We start from the raw sequence: 20,638 nt of genomic DNA, 5'->3' as shown, positions 1-20,638 counted from the left end.
CCCTTGGCCGAGACATACTTCTGCCTGCAGTGGGCAGAGACAGAAGTTAACCTCCTGGGGGATTAGAGTCTCACCCTCAGACTACTGCCCACCCCCACCGCCTTCACACGCCTGAGCCCTGCCTCTGCCCACAGGCTTCTGTGGGCACAGGCTGTGGCCACCTTGGCCACAGCAGCTAGGCAGGCAGCCAGGCTGCTGGGCAGGCCTGGGCAGCAGGAATGGTGAGCCCTTAGGGCAAGAAACACAGCCAGTTCCCAGGCCAGCCCCTTGGGGCCTGTGAACAACTGGGCCCTCATCCCAGGGCAGTGGAGGAAGGGGAGGAAGAAGGCTGAAATTTCTGGATAGAGGATGGCATTTGGGTCAAGGCTGGGGTACAGAATCTAAGCCCTCAGGCAGATTTCATGTGGGGACCTTTACACCCCCACTCTAGGCCAGTGGGGGGAGGACTCAGGCCAGCTGAGTATAGCTGCAGCAGACTTCCCCAAGGTGGGCACTGGAACGGAGGCCTCAGCTCCAGGTACCAGGCCCAGAATCACAGGAGCTGCCAGGTGTGGGGGAGATCTAGGATCATGCTTGGGGACCTTGCAAAGAAGATGAACTAGACTTTCAACTTGGCCTCAGGTTTCACAACCTGGAAGCCTGAGAAGTTCATGCTGATGTCTGCTCTAGTTCCATCATGTTACAAAGCAGCCATGCTGGTGTGTCCTCTGGGGTGGGAAGGTAGCTCCCCTGGGCCTGTGAGTGTGCCCGCACCACTCCTTTCCAGGGCAAGCCAGGAGGGAAGATAAAGCAGGAATTGGGGAAATTGTGAGGGGGTTTGAATGCTGGGCTTTAGGGGCTGCAGTGGAGTGTTCTGTGGCACCTGACTTTGGGTTCTTGTGTGTGTACCTGAGGTCTGATGGTGTATATGTGGGTGGGTGGGGGTGGGGTGGTTGGAAGGGGGGTGTGTGGCAGAAATGCCTAGTTTTTCCTCCTGTTCCTCAAACCCCCTCCTTCCATACCTCCTTCCTCATGAAGCCACTGGAATCTAGAGAGGAAGGCCCCAAGGAAGCTTCCACACTTTCTCTCAGGCTTTCAAGAAGGCAGGTGGTTGGGGGTGCTGTGTGTGTGTGTGTGTGTGTGTGTGTGTGTGTGCCTGGCACAGCCATGTTACAAAGTAAAAAAATCAATAACATAAACTTTTCTTCTCTGAGACAGAAAGTTTGTTCCAAAAGATGGGGAGGGAAGAAAGGATTCCCAGAGGCTGGGATGGATTGAAGTGAGCCTGCTCTAGGCAGCCTTTTGGCCTTCTCCCATGCTCAGTTTCCCCCACACACAGTGGTTGCCACCCTAGCCCTGCCCCAGGTCACTGTGGAAACTGCTACAGGTGTTTGTCCCCTCAGCACCTCAGTCTCCCATTCTGACTTCTCACATTCATCTGTCTCCACTGTCGCCATCCTGGCCAGGGCCACTGGTGTCTCTTGCCTGGCCATCTGCAGTGTTGTCTACTCAGGACCCCACCGCCCCACCCCCACAATTTTTTCTCCTCACAGCGTCCACACAATCCTCCTAACATGTCAAGAAGTATGCACTCCCCATCCTGAAGGATCTCTCAGGACAAAGGACAAAGTCCACACATGACCACCAGGCCCAGCATGGCTTAGCCCCTGAACTCCAGTGAGAGGAAGTTCTTTCAGTTCCCACCGGACAACACCCTGCAATTTCTCACCTCGGGCATTTGCCTGTACAATTCCCTTTGCTTGGTGCTCCAGGCCCAGCTACCTCCTCCTCCATCTTCAGGCAGGTCCTCCTCCAGGAAGCTTTCCCTAACCACTTGTACCCAGTTAGGCAGACCTCAGCCATCAAGGCACAGTGTGCCTTCTATCCCTGGAGAACACCACCACCCAGGATTTCTTCTTCACTCATCCCTGTCCAGCTGCCAAGCCTGAGCCTCCTCCCTCAGGTCTCCGAGGAAGAGAGAATAGAGTACAGGGAGAAGTAAGGGCAGGGGACAACCAGGGGTCTCAGGATGACTCCCGGAGCCCTGTCCCACCTGCTCTATAGAGCCTCAGCTGATTGCTCCTATCCCAATTATCTCCTGAGTCTGCTTTCACCAGAGCCACCAGGTCTTGGGTTACCTGGACCTCAGCATCCTCCCCCACTGATCGTAGTCCCCTAGCTGAGTCCCAGCTCAGAGGGAACCCTAGTAGCTGAGGGCAGGCCTGGCATCCTGTGTCTTGTCTGATGGGAGGTAGGCACAAGGTAAACTTCTGGAGGACTAACCAGGGGTGGACCTGGAGCACAGCTGAGGCTAACGTGGGCCCCCAGCGGACACACGTGGGGAGATACCTGGGCAAGCACCACAAGGCTGGGGGCTTGGCCTGCCATGCCTCTGACTCTGGCTAGCTGCAGGATCCCGGCAGGCCCCTGCCCCTCCAGGCCTTGATGGCTCCAGCTGTATGAGGGAGCGACAGCATGGTTCATATCAGTTTGCCACTAGGATGATACTGGGTCCTGCCAGGGGCTGAGCAGTTCAAAACAGCCTCTTGTTTAATGCTCAGAGCAACCTGCAAAGTCAGGGTAGCCCCAGTTTATAGGTGAGGAAACGGAGACTCAGATAGGTGAGGCTACTGCCCGAGGCCACTTGGCAAGTCAGGTGGCAGGGCCAGGTCCCCAGATCTGTGTGAGGCTACAGCTTCCAGGCTTTCAAGAGGAAGAGCTGGTGGCTTTAGAGGCAGGGGCCCCTGGTGGTTAAGCCTGAGACCCAGGCAGCCAGACTTCTCCGCGGTTCAACCTTCTCTGGCTGGGTGACCTTGGGCAGGTAGTTCAGCTTCTCTGAAACACTACAGAATGACCATGAGAGACCTAGTTCTCTGTGACCACAAGGATTAACTGACCAAGTGAGGGAAGGGGGAGGAGGATTCCTGCCTTCCCCATCTCATCTCTCCCTCCTTCCCAGGTATGCATGAGGGTCTGCCTAGGGCACAGATGGGAGTACAGTTTGGAGGGGTGTAGGAATCATGTCCTGCAGTTCTGCCCAGCCACACTCTTCTCTTTACCCCTTGGCTGAGAGGCTCCCCCACCTCCACCGAGAGCCCACTAATTGCTGTCTAATTGCCTACACCTGGGTAGAGCAGGCGTGCTGATCCCATCCCACAGGTGAGGAAACCGAGGCTCGGGTGAATCCTTGCCCTAGGCCACACAAGTTACTGGAGGAGACTGAGACAGGAGCCCAGGGCCTGGTTTGTCCACCTGTCCTGCAGAGGGTCTCTGGTCCCTTCTCTACACAAAGGATGGATGCTGAGGTGGGGGGCAGGCTCTGCCACCCAGCAGTTGGTTCTGACAGGGGCATGGCCAGGACAACTTCTCAGGAAATGGAAAGGGGGCAGATATTTACAAGACTGGGCTGGGCCCAGATTGACTTAGAAGTATCCCCACCAGAGGAGGGCATGGGGTCTAGCATGATTTGGGAGGCCAGGCACCTGTTTTCCTCTGGCTGGCAGGGATGAGGGGCTGGAGTATCCCTGCTGCCAAATGCATGGGTGACTACCCTCCAGAAACCCCTATTCCCTTTTACATGCCTATGAGATTCCCAGCTCACAAGGCAGCCCAGTCCCTGAGCCCGAGCCTCCTGAGATCAGGAACAAGAGTTAGCAAAAGGGCCTATCCTTACAGCTATTATGTTGGACGGCAGTGGCTAAACATAGGGGGCCCTGGTAGGAGGTCAGGAGCCCCTTTGGGATGATGGGGGCTGGCCTTCTTGCAGGGAGCTCAGCCCCTGAGCTGTGTGACCTTGGGCAAGGCACCTTGCTTCAACTCCCTTATCTATAAATGGGGCCCTTTGTACCCCTCAGAGCTCAGGGAGTGTGGACCAGACAAGGGTCTGGCACAGTGCCTGGATCAGATGCATTCTCCATAGATCACTGAGACTTCTGCTATATGACTTAATTTTGTTATTATCGGGGTGTATAGGGGGATGGGCAGGGAAGCTTCCATAGCCTGAAGCCTCTGCATTAAATGTAAGGTTCTTAGAAACTTAATGCAAGCCATTTCATCCAACTCTGATTTAACACTGTGTCATGGGAGACCAAGCTTCCAACAAGCAAAGTGACTTTCCCAGGTTACCAGCAACAGACTCCAACAGAGCTGAGAATAGAACATAATTCATTGTTCTTTCCTTCCTGCCATCATTTCACAGGAACCTACTGTGTGATAGGTTTTGTACAGGGGTGCTGAGGAAGCAGGGAAGGCTCTACTGCAAAGGTGCCCCTGGCCCAGGCCAGGAGGACAAGGGAAGTGGGGGTGAGAAGACAGAGAAGGCACCCCAGGCAGAAGGAGGAGCTGGAGCAAAGACTCAGAGCTAATGAACTCACTACATCTAAGCCCAGTTCCAGTAAACAGTGAGGTGGGCCTTTGGGGCTTGTGCAAGGTAACCCAAGGGTCAGTTGTGGGGCGCGGGGGTGGGACGGTGGTTACATTCTCAGTGCCTTGGGTGCCATGCGAAGGCCTAAGCCTGCAGGTGGGCCTGTGCTGAAGACAATGGGGAATGAAGGCTTGGGGAAGGGGTTTCCCAGACAGGAATGAAGGGAGAAGATCAGGAGACTAGAGCTTTCTTTCTTTTTTTTTTTTTTTAAATTTTTTTTTTAACGTTTATTTATTTTTGAGACAGAGAGAGACAGAGCATGAACGGGGGAGGGGCAGAGAGAGAGGGAGACACAGAATCGGAAGCAGGCTCCAGGCTCTGAGCCATCAGCCCAGAGCCCGACGCGGGGCTCGAACTCCTGGATCGTGAGATCGTGACCTGAGCCGAAGTCGGACGCTCAACCGACTGAGCCACCCAGGCGCCCCAGGAGACTAGAGCTTTCTAGGTAGAGGACACAACAAAAGCAAAAGCCTAGAAGCAGGAATGGCTGCAAAAAGCACCTTTAAGTGAATGGATAAATGAAGGCATGGCCTTTATTATTCATATTCATGCTGCCAGGCGTTCTTGGGGCCCAAGGGGCAGGGACTGGAGTGCCCTGCCCCATGCTCTTAATGGCCCTGGCCCAGTCGGGGTGGGGAGACAGAATTCTACTTGCTCAAGTTCCCAGCTTCCCTCCCCCAAGGCAGTGCCTGAGGCTGATGACAGCCTGCTCCTTGAGCATAAGGTTTGGCTACCTGAGAAGGCACCAGTGGGTGTGAATCCAAGGAACCTTCACCAGTCTTTGCCCTTCTGACCTTTGAGCTCGGTGGCTCAGCCCTCACCAAGGGCTACTGGGAATCTGACCAGCAGCTCAATGGTAAGGGTATGAGTGTGTGGAGGGGGCTCCTGGGCCACCTCAAACACACTTCTTTCCTTCACCGTTGATCCTGGAACTTTTGTCCTTGGGTCTCGTACTCCCTGGTGCCATGGTTCTGGCATGTGACCATCTTGGGCCTATATGCCTGCAGGGTCACTCCCTTGAGGGCCATGTCCTCTTCTCCTGGTCACTCCCTATGCCACCACCCATGTGACACCACCCTGTGAGAGCCAAATACAGTGTGGACACATAGTAAAGACTGGCTTTCCTGTAGTGGCATCCCCGTGCCCAGAGACACGGCCCAGAAGCGTTTGTCCACCACGCATTTCTTGACTTCCCCAGCTCAGGGTCTGCCCTTGAGGCACCCTTACTCCTAGCCACCCCAGTGGGAGTCATGCCAGCATCTTCCCGCATAAGACCAAGGCCTGGGTGGCTAAGGGGAGGAGGAGGTGGGGGAGACCGAAGGGAAGGGGACGAAGATGGAGAGTCCACTGTGGGTCCCTGGCTCCCTAGGCTGCTCCATACTATGGCTTCACACTGTGTCTAAAAGTGCCCTGGGTGCTCCCCATCAGCTTTCCCAGCTGCTCCAGGCTCCTCAGAGCAGAGGTGGTTCTGGGGAGACGTGGGCTCCCAAAACCTTTGCACCCTGCAGAGGTCAACCTTTTTGGAAGGGCCTTCTCCCCAAAGAACTCAACCTTTATCCGTACTAGGCAATGGCCAGCTGGTAAGGGCTGCCCAAGAGCACTGTCTGGGCATCATAATAAAACTTGACAATAGCTGCTCCTGCTCAGTGCCCCAGAGCTCCTGCGCTGACCCTGCTACTAACCTTGTTAGTGTCGAAAGAGAATTGTAAGTGGCCTGGGATGGCCGACTATGCACCGCACAGAACTCGGCCAGCTCAGGGGCCACGGACTACAGGGAGCCCCTGCCTGCCCCATCTTTCTCTGTCCTAGGCCTTCAGGTTCAGAGCATCCCAGATCCCCAGCACCAGGACCTGCCACCATCCTGCGCGTCTACCAGTCTTGGAAGTGGTCCCCTGGGAGTCTGGGTAGAATCTGGACTCTGCAGATGGTGTGGAAAACATTAACTTGGTCTCAGATTAGAATAATAATTATAATAATTCCAGCCCCCACCTATCAAGTGCTCACAACCTACCAGGCCCTGAGATAACACTTGATGTTCTTTAACTGACAAGCCTCCCACAAAGCCTTTATGATGTGAGTGGGTACCATCAGGAACCCCATTTCACAGGAGGGAATACTGAAGGCCAGGGAGGCTGAATGACATGCTCAAGACACAGCAAAACTGAGCCTCACACCCCACCGTTCTGCATTCCAGGCCAGAGTTCATAGTCATTAGGCCAGGCTTCCCCTAAAGCCACAGGAGCAAGGGTGTGACAGTTGGTACCTGGCCCGGGTGGAGCCAGACAAGAGACAGGTGTGGAGGCATTGGCAGCTGGCAGGGGAAGGACAGAGCTCCTCTTCCAGAGGCTTCTTCCCCAACTGTGAATGTCTGTGCAGATCCTGCCTGCATGGCCTCACAGGGTAAATGCCCAAGGGGCAGTGGGAGTTGGGGGAACAAGGGTAGCACATATGGTCTGGCAGCCTCACAGTTGGCCCTCTCGACCCTGCCACCCCTCCCCGGGGGCCCGCCCAGACTTTCTCAGCCCAGAGGGGACATCCTGCCCATCCCTGCCTGCTCTGATCCTACTAGATTCTTCCCCCACAACTTGGAAAACTGTGTGAGGGCAGGGGCTCACGCAGAGCCCCACCTGACCCTGTGTGCCCCTCAAACAAGCTGGGCCCAGTGGGGACACCCGGGTCTAAAAGGCATGGAAAGCTTGGGCCTGCCCCCTGCAACACAAGGCCCCAACACCTGGGCCTTTGTCTGGATTATCTCTGGAATTTGCCTTGGAAAACTCTTGGTTCCTGCTTACTGGTGAGGGCAGAGCCAGGCCTGCCCTTGTCCCTGGACTCAGGGTCTCAGTCACATTGCCAGGAAATCCTTATGAGCATCTGACTTCTCACTTGCTCTCTGTTATTCTTTCCCATTCTCTTCTCCCTATTCCCTTCCTGGCTCTTACAGATACACTGGTAAAGAGGCCATGTGTTCGTATTTCCATCTCCACAAAGGGTAATGACTTCTGCACTGACCTTGTTAGCAATCAACAAGGAACCCACCACACTTTATTTTGTCCTTTTCTGTTCAGAGAGCTGAGAAGTCAAATGAGGGAGCAAATTCTGAGGTGGGTTAGTGTGCCCCACTCTGCTTATGGCAGGTATTGGTAATTGATCACAGCACTTCTTGCTGAGCCTGGAGAGATACAGCTCAAACTCCTTCATGTATATATATACGTGAGTGTATATACATATATATACATATATATGTATATATATAATATGCAATATTATATATTATTATATGCATTATTTTATATATATATATATATATAATTTTTTTTAAATGTTTACTTATTTTTGAGAGGGAGACAGAATGCAAGCAGGGCATGGGGAGAGACAGAGGGAGACACAGAATCTGAAGCAGGCTCCAGGCTCTGTACTGTCAGCACAGAGCCTGACATAGGGCTCGAACCCACAAACCACGAGATCATGTCCTGACCCGAAGTTGTACTCTTAACTGACTGAGCCACCCAGGTGCCCCTAGAATCCTTCTTAACAACAGCTTCAGGGAGCCATCAGCAACCAGCCAGAATTGACATACAAGTAGAAACCCATCTACCCACCCTTCTGCCACCCACTTTCTGCTGAGGATTGAGGCCAGGGTCAGGCCAGGGCTTCTGTGCAAAGCTATCCTTGTGCTGTCCCACCTTGCACTGCCTGTGCCCTGATTTCTTTGTCCTCGTTCTCAGCGCCTGACACAAGATGGGAAGAGGGTAGACAGGATCATCTGTCTTCACGTCTCAGGTTCCTGTGAGGCAGTGATGGCCTGGTTAGGGACTTGACCCCAAAGTGGTGCAGTGCCTAGAGACCCAAGGCATCTGGGCTGCTGCATCTGAGCACCTTCCACAGCTGCTGCATCAGGGACCCTCCCTGAACAAACCTCTTTCCAAGGCTGCCTTGGGGCCCAAGAAGCACAGGTCCCCTTGCCTGGCCTCCTGCTCCCCAGGCCCGCATTGTGCCTTCCTGCCCAGGTTGAAGACAAGGTCCTGACCATGACTTGCCTTTTGTAGTCTTTCATACACATAGATTAACACCCACTGAACATCAGAGCCTGTGGCAGGGGTCAAGAGCCTCCCTAAGCAGAAACAGAGGGTCCCTGATTCAAGGAGTTTGAGGTCTGCAGGGGAAAGGGCTGTATTCCCAGATGGGTTATTGAGAAAGCATCAGACTCAGGGAGGGCCAGACAGGTGGGAAGTCAGTCCCAGCTCTGCCACTGGGGCCTCAGTTTTGTTGTGTGTGACATAGGATTATAGTAATAACACAGCAACACCTGCCTCACAGACTTATTTAAGGACTGACCGAGATAACATTCCATCTTTCAACATTATTCGTTGAGCACTTACTGTATGCCAAGACTTGCATTCAACTCAAGGGATGTGATTGCTCTCTTAGAGCTGACAGAGAGAGAGCAGGCAAATCACCAGGAAAAGACCTCACAGAGTGAGCAGAGCCCAGATGGGGGAAGTCTAGCAGAGCCCAGATGGGGAAAGCACTGTGAGAGTCAGAAGAACCCCTGACCAGAAAATCAAAGAAGGCTTCCTGGAGGAGGTGATTCCTTAGGGAGGAGGAGGAATAGCCAGGCTTAGGGACAAAGGTGTTCCAGGAAGAGGGAGTAGTCTGAGCAAAGGCTAGGCAGTGAAGATGGTGCATAGGAAAGTGCCCAGCACTGGGCTTCAGCATTTGTTTAAAAAATACAAGGCAAGAGACGGGCCCAGACAGAGTGCTGGATGTGGGACAGATGAACTGGGTTGAGTGTGTCCAGGGAGCTGCATTATTTACTGTCCCAGCTATAAAATATTTACACGGGCTTCCTGATGATTTATGGTGTTTGCTTTCCTACCTCCAGGCTCCTGCAGGTAAACCATGTGCCCTAGAGCTCACCCTGGGAGGAGCCCTGAGGTGCGGGTGCCAAGCACCTAACTGGGCCAGGAGGAGGGCTCTGGTCCAGCCAGCCAAGCCGTGCACTGGCTCTGAGTTCTAATGAAATGTAAGCCCCACAGGCCTGAATCCCCTGCCCCCGGGGTCCCCAGGGCAGAGCCAGGAACCCAGGATGACGGAGGTCCAGGCTGCAGAGAGAGGCAGACCCAGACAGTGGCCCAGTGCTCACTGGATGTGTGGTCTTAGGTTCTGGGCCTTTCTCACCCTGTTTTCTCCCCTATAAAATGGGGTTAATAGTAGTATGATATTTTGAGTAGATTGAGATCACATGGCACAGGATATGAGCTCAGTGACAGGAAGCTTGAAATTCCTACATGTTTCACTAAATGTCTGCAAAGTGTAATATTAGGACAACTTGTCAAATGTAGCACACCTCAACTCTTATAAAGTGATTCAAAAGTGTTTTATGACGTGGGAAGTGGGTATATTTTAACCTGCTTGGGTTGTGAGCTGAGCCTGCAGAAACCTTAGAAGGGTCTGACCTCAGTTTTCATGGGAGGGAGACCAGCTTCCTCTGCTCCAACTCCTCTCTTGGAGTCTTTCTAGAAAGTGGCCCAGTTTCCGGTTCATTTCTGGAAAGGAAGAAAGGAAGAGCCCCAGACAGTGGGAGGGCAGTGGGGTAGGGGACTCAAGAGGACCTCTGTCTAGGCCAAGTGGTGCCCCCTATTCCTCTAAGGGGAAGTAACCCCTCAGCCAGGCAGAAGGCAGAGCCCTGATGGCTGGAATCACTCCTGGCCCTGTGGGTGGGAGGTCTAGACTGGGGCTAATGGGCTCTCAGGCTTATGCAGCTAGGACTGCAGGGAAAAGTGGGCATAGGACCAGGTGGGCTCCAGCCTGGGACAGCAGGATGAATAGGACATTAGGTGAGAAGGGATGGTGAGGTCAGCAGATTCCTGAGGGAGGCTCCTGGAGAATCGTGGCCTGGTTGTGGATGTGGACCAGGGTCTTCTTCCAGGGCCCTCCTGGACCTGTCTGACCAACCTCCCCATTGAGCAGATGGGCATGCTAAGGTCAAAGAGAGAAAGGATCAAAAGGCCACATAGAATCAGAACTGGGACCAGAACCCAGGGATGTCATGCCCTTGCTCTAAGAGTCACAGATCTGTGGACTTTCAGAGAGCAAAGGTCCTCAGGGACCATCATTTTCTGACCCCCTGTGACAGTGCACAAAAGAGGAATGTGCACATCCTGGACCTGTTTGCCTTTCCCAGCTCTGATCTTTGTCCATGGAAGGGGCCCAATCTCTTCAGGCTGCACTCCCCAAACGTCTGTGTGGCTTGGTTTAGCCTGTGGGGGTCCTGTGGGGGAAAATGGACAGAGACAGGAAGAGAGACCCCTTAGGCAATGTCTCCAGCTTGTGGCTACATCTCCTTCATGGACTCAGACCCCCTGGACAGACCCAATGAGGTTTTAGCTTCTTCTGGATGACATGCATATCAATCAGTAATACTTTAGTGAGAATCAATTGATTGGTTCCTTAAGTTCAATGTATTCCCAGGCAGACCCATAAAGCAGAAAAGCTGGCACAGAGGTGGGGTGAGGAAAGGAGAGGAGGCTGAGGAAGCAGAGAGTGGGCTGCCACAGGCAAGCCCCTTCATGCTGGGCAAGTAGCCTCACTTCTCTGGACTTCTAGGGTCTGGCAGCAAAAGAGAAGCCAGTCTAGGTATTTCAAATAGACGGAATTAAATATAGGGAATCCATTGCACAAGTCGTGGAAAAGTGGAGACGTTATACAGGGACTGGAAAGGCAGCCCAGAGAGAAGCATCAGCAGGCAGCCACCACTAACCCCAGGGTAAAGGGACAAAGGATGAGGTGGTGGTGTGCATGTGCTAGCCCTGGAGATCCCCTCCCCAGAGCTCAGCAGCCTGTTGGATTTTCCCCATCGTGTTTCTCAACCAGGGTGTTTGCAGCAGCAACTTCCCCATTTTGCACATACTTCCGTCCCTTGGCTGCAGCTCTAGGGCACACAGTCTTCTGGAAAACTGCTGCTTCATCTGCCCAGCTTGTCTGGGACTGGAGAGGCTGCGGCCTGTGCATCACTCCTACAGTGTCCAGAGGGGGCCTGCTGGGCCTTTACACTAGGGACCTGGGGAGAGAGCTGAAGAGTGAGGCCTTCTGATGAGCAAGGCCCTGGAAACCCAGAAAGTTGAAATCTCCATCCCACCATCTAAACTACAAATAGCAACAGCCCCTCAGGGTCTTGAGGCCAATGCTCCATCAGCCAGTGGACCCACAAATCTTTACTGAACACCTACTGTGAGCTAGGCATCTTTATGTCACCTTGGTTTTACCTGACTCCAAACCTGTGAGGTAGGTATTATGATATAAGCCCATTTTACAGATGGGGAAATAGAACCTTCAAAGGGTCACTTGCCCAAGGTCCCGACACTAAGATGAGGCTGTGCTACTTTACATTTATTCCCACACAGCCCTGAGGTACAGACGTTGAGAGCACTTGGCATTTGCCATTTCAGCATGAGGGGCTTCAAGTGTTTAAGAGTAACCGCAAAGGTCAGGGACTTTCTGTCATTCAATGCATGGCTGAGGCATGGATTTGAACCTTGTATAGGTCAAGGCAGGCGGTGGGAGGCTGATTTTGAGGCTTAAGCAAAGCAAAGCAGGCTGAACTCCTCGCCAGCACCCTGTGGGAAGGCATGGGGGCTATCAGGCTCTGGGGTCAGGTTACCCTCCCACCCCCGCCCCGACTACAGTTGCCTGTGAGCCATCCCTTTATCTCCTCAGCTGTAAGATGAGATACATAATCCTGACCTTGAAGAGTTCTTGTGCAGACTGCAATCACATATGTAAAAGTCCCGATGCTCCAGGCACAGAGTAGAAGTGAAGCTGATGTTGGCATAACTCATGGCTACATGGCAGGCCATGAGGCCTGAGTCAGAAGGAGCTCCGAGGCAGCCAGGGTGATTCTAGGGGGTCAGGGAAGTGAGGAGGGTCCATGCAAGGTGAAGGTCAGGCAGGCAGGAGGGGCTGAGGTGTGTGCTCAGCGGCTCTGGCCTCGGGGATCACAAAACTCCTGGGTGCAAATGGTGGCTCTACCCCTTCCTGGTGGTATGACCTTGTGCAAGTTACTTCGATGGGGCCTCACTTTCTTCTGTAAAATGAGGGTGTCACCAATGTCTATTTCCTAAGGTATGCTGAGGAAGTGAAATGCAATAATGCACCTGAAATGCCCAGTATGTGCCTGGCACATGCTAAGTGCTTTTAACTAATATTGATAGTAGCTGTTATTGAACATCCGTGGTTACTATTATTTTCACGATGGCTGGACAAGAGCTTTGGGGCATGAATAGACGGTGACTGTCCTCTATGGCTCCGGTGGTATTTCCTGGGTCCCAAGGCCCACTGGCTTCTCAGCTTTGGCCTTGTCTGAGGGAGCATTCCTCTGGTCCCCATCACTTCCCATCAGACTTGGGCTAGGGGAGTAGCCGAGGCACTTCTGACAGTTTTACCCACCTCTGTGAGGCCGAGGTCACTTAAGACTCTGCTGTGAGTAGCTGGCTCCCTGCCCTGGTCTCAGCACTAATGTCACTCTGCAGAGGCCCTCCCTGACCACCCCACTGAAGTAGGCCTCGTATCGTACCACCCTGCCTTCCTGACTTCAAGGCACTTACAGAGATCTGGAATTATCTTATCAACTTGCCTACTGGTTTGTGGTCTACCTCTCCACACTGGGAGGAATGCTCCTTGAGGCAGGGTCCTTGTCTGTATCTTAGCTCCCAGTTTGGTGTGTAGCACTTAATAGGTACTTGGTAAACATTTGCTGAACGCACGGATGAGCGATGACAGGGAGGCAAAAGGTGAATCTTGTAGGAGGTACAAGAAGAACACTGGACAGAGACGAGAAGGCCTGAGTTCCCAGCCTAGCTCTGCCCCAGCTGTGTGCCCTTGGGCCATAGCCACCCCACGTGTACCATGAAGTCTTTGGTAAAAGGAGCTCAGAGATCTTTTCGGGTTCCAACATTTTATGCCTCCAAGGGGTGTCTGCCAAGCTGCAACTCAAGGAAGCCTCCTCTGCCACTGGGTAACAGGAAGTCCCTATGACAAATGCAACCAGGTCTATATTGAAATACGTTCTTGGATTGGCTATGTCTGAGCTCTGGGTGACTAAGCCCAAAGAATTCTCCCTTTCCTCGGGGCTGCTTTCCACAGCGCGTGACTTGAGGCACCCACACACAGGAGCACATGCACGCACACATTATTCACACACACGCACAAGCTCGTGCACTCACACAGGCACTCACACAATCTGTATGCACAACTCTTACACCTGCATATGCATACTTACGTATACCTGTTCACACATGTACACGACACAACACAGGTGAACATTCACCCACATATGTACTCTGTGCATGCTTACTCAGACACGTTCACACTCACACACACACGTACAGATGCTTCCTCACACATTTACATATACCCTCTCACACCTGCACACACACACACACTCACGTTTACTGTCACACATGCTTACTCACACAGTCAAGTACAAACTCATTCAGCCACATACACATGCACACACTCATACACAATCACATACTGTTGCACAAGCCCAACCCCCACCTGTCTGGCAGCTTGTCCTTCTAGAATTGCATGGGCCTGGCCTCGTCTGGTGGCTTCTCCCCCCTCTCTTTTCCCTCTTGGTTCCATTTATTTTTCTTAGTCATGATGCACATATTTGGAGAAGGATCTATTTTCACCCTATCTGGAAACATATTTCCCCTTGGCCATGAGCTCGGCAGATTAGTGAGAAGGCTCAGCTGCCATGATGTGGGCCAGGAGGGCTGAGGCAAAGCCAGGATGGAGACCAGAGAGCCACAGAGGCCGGAGGGCTTCCTGGGGTGGTGTTTCTGCCCAAGCTGGGGCCCCAACTCTGAAATCCCTTTTGGGTAACTCTGAACTCAGGGCACCTGCTTCCCAGAGAGGCAACTGTGGCTGGGGTAACTTGGCACCCCTCTTTGCTTTTTCCATCTGACCTGGGGGTGTCCCTAACTCCTTACCAACCTCTCTTTTCTCTAAGGGAGTCAAGCCTTTAGAGATCGTCTTGTCCCTCACAGTTTTCAGATGACAAAATAAAGAACATGAGTTATATTTAGTGAACATTTCCTCTGCCCCAACCTGTGTAAAGGCCTTTACATGCATCATTTCATTTCAGCTTTATAACCACCTTGAGAGATTGTGCTAGTATCCTCCTGTTTCACAGATAAGAAAACTGAGGCTCGGGGAGGCCAAGAAACACGCATAAGGCACACAGCATTGGGGACAGAGCAGGGTCCTTCTGTCTTCTTATGGCTCAGGCCTCAGCAGCCCCGCTGTCGCCAGCACCTACCCTGCAGAGCTGCCTGGAGATGACCAGGAGCTATGTGGCTGGCCATGGCTGGGTAGTAGTAGGTTTAAATCAAGAATCCCTAAGGGAGCATACTCAGGGGGTACCTGCCACTCCGGTCAGCTTCTGGCTGCATGGTACTGATCACACCGGTGTCAGGTGTGGCAGGGCAGCCAATGGGCAGGGGAGGCCCTGGGAGGGTGCATTGCACAAACAGAACCTCTGAAACCCGAAGCCCTTGTCAAGTCTGTGCCTCCTCCCCTTTTTGGAGCGGTGTCCCTTCCTTCACACACATGCTCCAATGCGATACTCCTGGGAGGCAGAGCAGGGCAAGCTTTCATGCCCCAAGCGGAGTCCCTAAGTTATGTCAGCACAGAGCAGGTGCTCAGTAACCACTGGCTAAAATAAAAAGAACTTTAAAATTGGCAAAGGATTTGAACAGACACGTCTCAAAAAAAAAAAAAAAAAGACACGCAAATGGTCAACAAGCACATGAAAAGATGCTCAACATCATTAGTCATTAGGGAAATGCAAATCAAAACAACAAGTTACCGCCTGACACCCACTAGCATGCCTATGATCAGAACATGGACAACAGTAAGCAATGGTGAGGGTGTGGAGAAATCGGAGCCCTCCCATGCTACTGGTGGGGATGTAAAATAGTGCAAGCCACTGTGCCAAACAGGTTAACATAGGGTTGGCACAACCCCACACCTATGTACCCACCCGAGAATTGAAAACAGGTATCCACACAAAAATCTTTATATAAATGTTCAAAGCAGCAGTATCCATGATAGCCAGAAAGTGAAAACAACACAAAAGCCCATCAGCAGTTGAGCAGATAAACAAAATGTGGTCTACCCATACAATGGAGTATTTATTATTCAACCAATAAAAAGGAAGGATGTCCTGACACATTGCACAACACGGATGATTCTCACAAACATTATGTTAAGTGAAAGAATCCAGATGTAAAAGACCGCATTCTGTATGATTCCATTTATATGAATTATCCAGAGTAGGCAAATCCAAAGTGATACAAAGTAGATTCTTGGCATGCAGGAGCTGTGAAGAAGTGGTGAAGGGGAATGTCTGCTAGTGAGTCTGGGGTTCCTTTTTGGAGTGATGGAAATGCTCTGGATGAGATCAGAGGCAACAGTTGTACAACTGTGTGAATACACTAACACCCGCTAGATTGTACATTTTAGAAAGGGTGAATTTTCTGTCACGGAATTATGAAAATAAATTATATTTTAAAATGTTTAAATAAGGCTAACCAAAAAAAAAAAAAGAAAAAAGTAAAAAAAATCTCTATGGGGGTGGGGGATGGAGGTCCAGAAAGATTCAATGCTTTGTCAAGGTCACAGGGAGAAATGATGTCAGCCCCGTCGTAGCAAATCTGGTGAAAATGTCACTGATGGCTCCTGTTGATGAGGCATGCTCATTCCATGTGCCTGTCGGTGTGGCGGCCTCTCCATGCATGACCTCATTCAGTTCTCACTGTAACCCACGGGGCAGGGGCTATTATTACCCGCATTATACAGATGAGGAAGGGAGGCTCAGAGAAGTGAGATGAGTTGCCCCAAAGGCATTTGACCTCAGATCAGCCCACCTCCAAATGGTAGGGACAATGATTTGGAGAGACCCTTTTGTGTGTTGCTGTTTGTTTTGTTTTGTAACACGGCCGGCAGGGCAGGCCCACTGCAGGAAGAAAGACGGGAATGCAAGTTGGTGCTTGGTGCTGCAGCAGCTAACGGGCTGGTGGGGCCCAGGGAGGGCCTGCCCTGCTTCCCAGCTCCACCACTGGTCCTCAGTCCGGGATCCTGGCCTTGTTCAGGGGCAGGTGCTTCACAGCAGGCCTTCAGGCCTTCAAGAAACTAGCACAGTGGAGTCTGGGACAACTCTCTATGCTGGGCTGCTGTTCTAAAGAGCAGGACACACAGCATTGCTCAGGCTAGGGGCCTCTCACTGGCTCCAGCCCAAATTCTTTGGGGTTTTGGATAAACAAGGGCTGCTCCATTTCACCTCTGTGTGACCTTTGTACACGTGTAGCCATGGGTCCCAAGAGCCAGGCCCCAGGGACAGCGCCTTCCTATTTAGCCCATGAGTAGCTCTGGGTGTCTGCGCCACATCCAGGCCAGCTAAACACCAGGGCATCTCCTCCCCAGGAACTTCACAAATTGCTTAGCAGCTGCTTGGAGGAAATGGTAAGGGGTGGGCCTCTGGGGTCCCACAGCCTGGGCTTAGCCTTGGCTCTGCTACCTGGTGGCTGAGTAACCCTAAGCAAATCACTTTACTCTCCTGAGCCTCCACTTCTTCCTCTGTAAAATGGGGATAATAACAACTGAGATTATTATATAACTATTGTAAGCCCACCTCATAAGATTGATGAGAGGATGAATTAAAGTGACGCATGGCAAGGGGGGCCTGACTCTACAACATTAACCATTACTATACTCACAGGGTCTAAGGACCCAGAATCAGCCTGAAGGCTGACTCCCAGAGCAGCACGCGTATTTGTCTACCTGCATGCATCCACACCTTCAGATCCTCGCACGGCGTCTGCACTGCACGTGACCATATCCATATGTACATGTGAACTCGCAAGCATGTAGCCATCACGTGCATGTCTACATGCGTCCTTACACAGACTCATATCTGAAGGCAGACCCTGGCAAATCACCTGCTCACCCATGCACGTGCACACTCGCCTTCCCCGCATGCATATGGACACATGTACCTGAACTTGTATTCTTTCACACATATGTGTCCACACCCTTGAACTTGTTCTTCACAGAGCCCTCAGTCCAGCACTAGGCCCCAGACCAGTCATAGAAGTCTGCACTCCAGGGCGGTCAGAGTCTATTCCTAAATCCTCCAACGGGCTGTGCCAGTTGCCTCCTATGAGCCCTCACTGCTACTGCTCTCTGGGCCCAGCACGTCCCTCTGTTTGACCAAGCCCTCTTGCCCTTTCAGGCACAGCTCAAAAACAGCCCCGGCCAGAAAGCTTCCCTGATGCCCCAGCCAGAAAGATCTGACCCCTCCCCCTGAATTCTCCCGGCCCGTTTTTTCCACCTCAGTGGGCCTGGTATCACTCTTGTGTTTTCCTGGAGAGGGACACTGGGGTTCTGAGAGGACAGTGGTTATGGCTCATTCACCCTCATGCCCCCTCCCAACGAACAGCACAGGGGAGGCGGTGACTCTTAAATAGAGGCTGTTTTGAAGTGAACCACACTGAGCATGGCAGGTTACCCTCTTATCTCTGCACAAGTCAATGACCAGAGGAGCCAGCAAAACCAGGGGCCTGGGGCTGCTCACCCTCAACCCATGGGCAAACCCTGGGCCCCCAGTGCTGCACTGTACACCCTTTCCGGCCTGGAATTTCTCCAAGACCGTCACCTAGGCACTGCCTCCAGCCCCTGCTGCCCTGCCCACTGACCCAGAGCTGAATCCTGACAGCAAACCCCTGCAGCCTGGACAAGCCTGGGGGCAGATCTCAGGACTTACTTTGCCTGCTTTAAGCAGACAGACTCTCTCAGCTCATCGAAGGAGATTTTCCAGGGTGCCTGAAGAACTGCCCTTAAGCAGTGCTTCTCGGAGCCTGGTGCACTGTATCAGAACCATCTAGGGTGCTGGTTAATGCATATATTCCCAGGCCCACCCCAGCCTTCTTGAATCGGAACTGCTGAGGAATCAGCATTATCAATAAACACTCTAGTTTAGTCCTGGTTTGGAGTCTGAGAACCATACTGCCAGGGTCAAATTCCAGCACCACTATTTACTAGCCCTTCGGCAAGTCCCTTAATTTCACTGAGCCTCAGTTTCCTGGTCTGTAAAATGGGGATAATAATGGTGCCTACCTCGTGGGGCTGCTGTGGGAGTAAAATGAGATCATGAAAGCGAAGTGCCCGGCACAGTGCCAGCATGGGGTCAACAAATATGGACTATTAGTCGCACAGCCACGTTCTCATGTCCAGGACTTCTGAATGAGGGGCAGAGCCTTGAGGTTTTCCTGTGGGGAGGGGCCCTGGGGGAGGTCCTCCAGGCAAGCAAGAAACCTTGGTAGAGCAGGGCCCTCACCCAAGACACCTGCCACCTAGCGGCTGGTGTATGGGACCGTGCCCAGCTCTGTCTCCACTCTGCAGAGGCCAGGGGCACCACTTGCCCTAGCTTCCCCCCTGCCTCGCCACCACCTGGCAGCCCCCCTCCCTGCCTGCTGCCTGGGGAGCCTAGCTGGCTTGGCGTCAACCCTGGCACTCCCTCTAGCTTTGTAATAAAATAGCCTGTTTGGGTCAGCTTTCCTTGGCAGGGAGGCCACCTGGCACAGAGGGCAGGACGGAGGGGGGAAAGCCTGGGGAAACAGATCCTTCAGTGACCACTGATTATAGTCTGGTGTCCTCACTGGTTCCTCAAACCAGGTGACCCCTGAGAAAGAACCCTTCTTGTCTTCCTGCTTTTCCTAGAGTTTCATCATTCATTTATCCATGCATTCACTCATTCAATAGCAAAATGTCTAATGTGTGTCAGGCACTGAGGCTTGACGGTGATCACCAGGATTGGCAAACTTTTTCTGTAAAATAGCAAATATTTTCAGCTTTTCAGGTCACACTCGTCTGCTCTTGTAGCAAGACAGTAGCTGTAGATAGTATGCAGACAAATGGGTAGATGTGGCTACGTTCCAGTAACACTTTATTTGCGGACACTGGAATTTGAATTTTATATCATTTTCATGTGTCATAAAATATTCTTCTTTTGATTTTCCCCCCAACAGTTTGAACGTGTAAAAACGATTTTTAGTTCACAGGCTGGATAAAACAGTCAACAGCCAGCAGATAGCCGTTCACCATCCGTGAGCTTAGCCCTCCACACAAAAACCGTGGGGTATGCCATGCCCTGTTGGTGCCAATGCTGTTAGGAGAGGAAAGTCCTTTGGAGAGGCTCAGCATGGAGGTGAGAGAAGCCTCCAAGCCCACTGCCGCTCAACCACTGCAGCCCTCCCAGAGTCCATCCCCTCAATGCCACATAAGTTCCCTGTGGTTTAGATATGCAGACTCTTACGTCTCCTTTGGGACTTGCAGCTTTTTTTTTTTTTTTCAAGTTTATTCATTTATTTTTGAGAGAGAGAAAGCACAAGTGGGGGAGGGGCAGAGAGAAAGAGGAAGACACAGAACCCGAAGCAGAGTCTCTGAAGCAGGCTCCAGGCTCTGAGCTGTCAGTGCACAGCCCAACGCAGGGCCCGAACTCACAAACCATGAGATCATGACCTGAGCTGAAGTCAGATGCTCAACCGACTGAGCCACCCGGGTGCCCCTGAGACCAGAAGTTTTTCAGGGCAGGAACATCTTCAAGCATTCAGAGTCAGAAAGCATCTGGGTTCAAATAGCAGCTTGACTGCTCCCTAGCTGAATGACCTCGGGTGAGTCACTAACGTCTCTGTGCTCCATTGTCCTCCATTGTAATACCCACCCCATGAGTTGTTGAGGGGATAAAGGAGTTGAAACACGCATGTACAGTGCATACGTGAGTGCCTGACATGGAGCCAGTGGTCAGTGCTCATTGACACTGAGCACAGTCCTTTCCCCCACCCACCCCAGCACCCAGTATGGCTCTGGGCACAAAGTGTGTGCTCAGTCTCTCCTCACTAAGTCCTGACTTCCAGAATGAGAGAAAAGGCCTCCAACTCCATGCCCATGATCCCTTGGGGTCCGTATCCTGGACTCCGGATACGGAGGCTTTGCCCTCTGGACTTCACTTGGAGCATTTCCCTTTTGGCTTCTTTGCCCCCAGCAAAATGACCTCCTTGTCCCTCCTAGACCAGCCCAGCAGGTTGCCCAGGGTTAGGAGTATGTGGACATGAAGAGCTCTTGGTTGGTTCTGCTTCAGGGATGAGCTATGGAGGAGGTGGCTGCTTGGCTGGG

Source organism: Panthera tigris, chromosome A2, assembly GCF_018350195.1.
Source record: "Panthera tigris isolate Pti1 chromosome A2, P.tigris_Pti1_mat1.1, whole genome shotgun sequence".
NCBI lineage: Eukaryota > Metazoa > Chordata > Mammalia > Carnivora > Felidae > Panthera > Panthera tigris.
The sequence above is the reverse complement of the archived record's forward strand: the minus strand, read 5'-3'. Positions refer to the sequence as shown.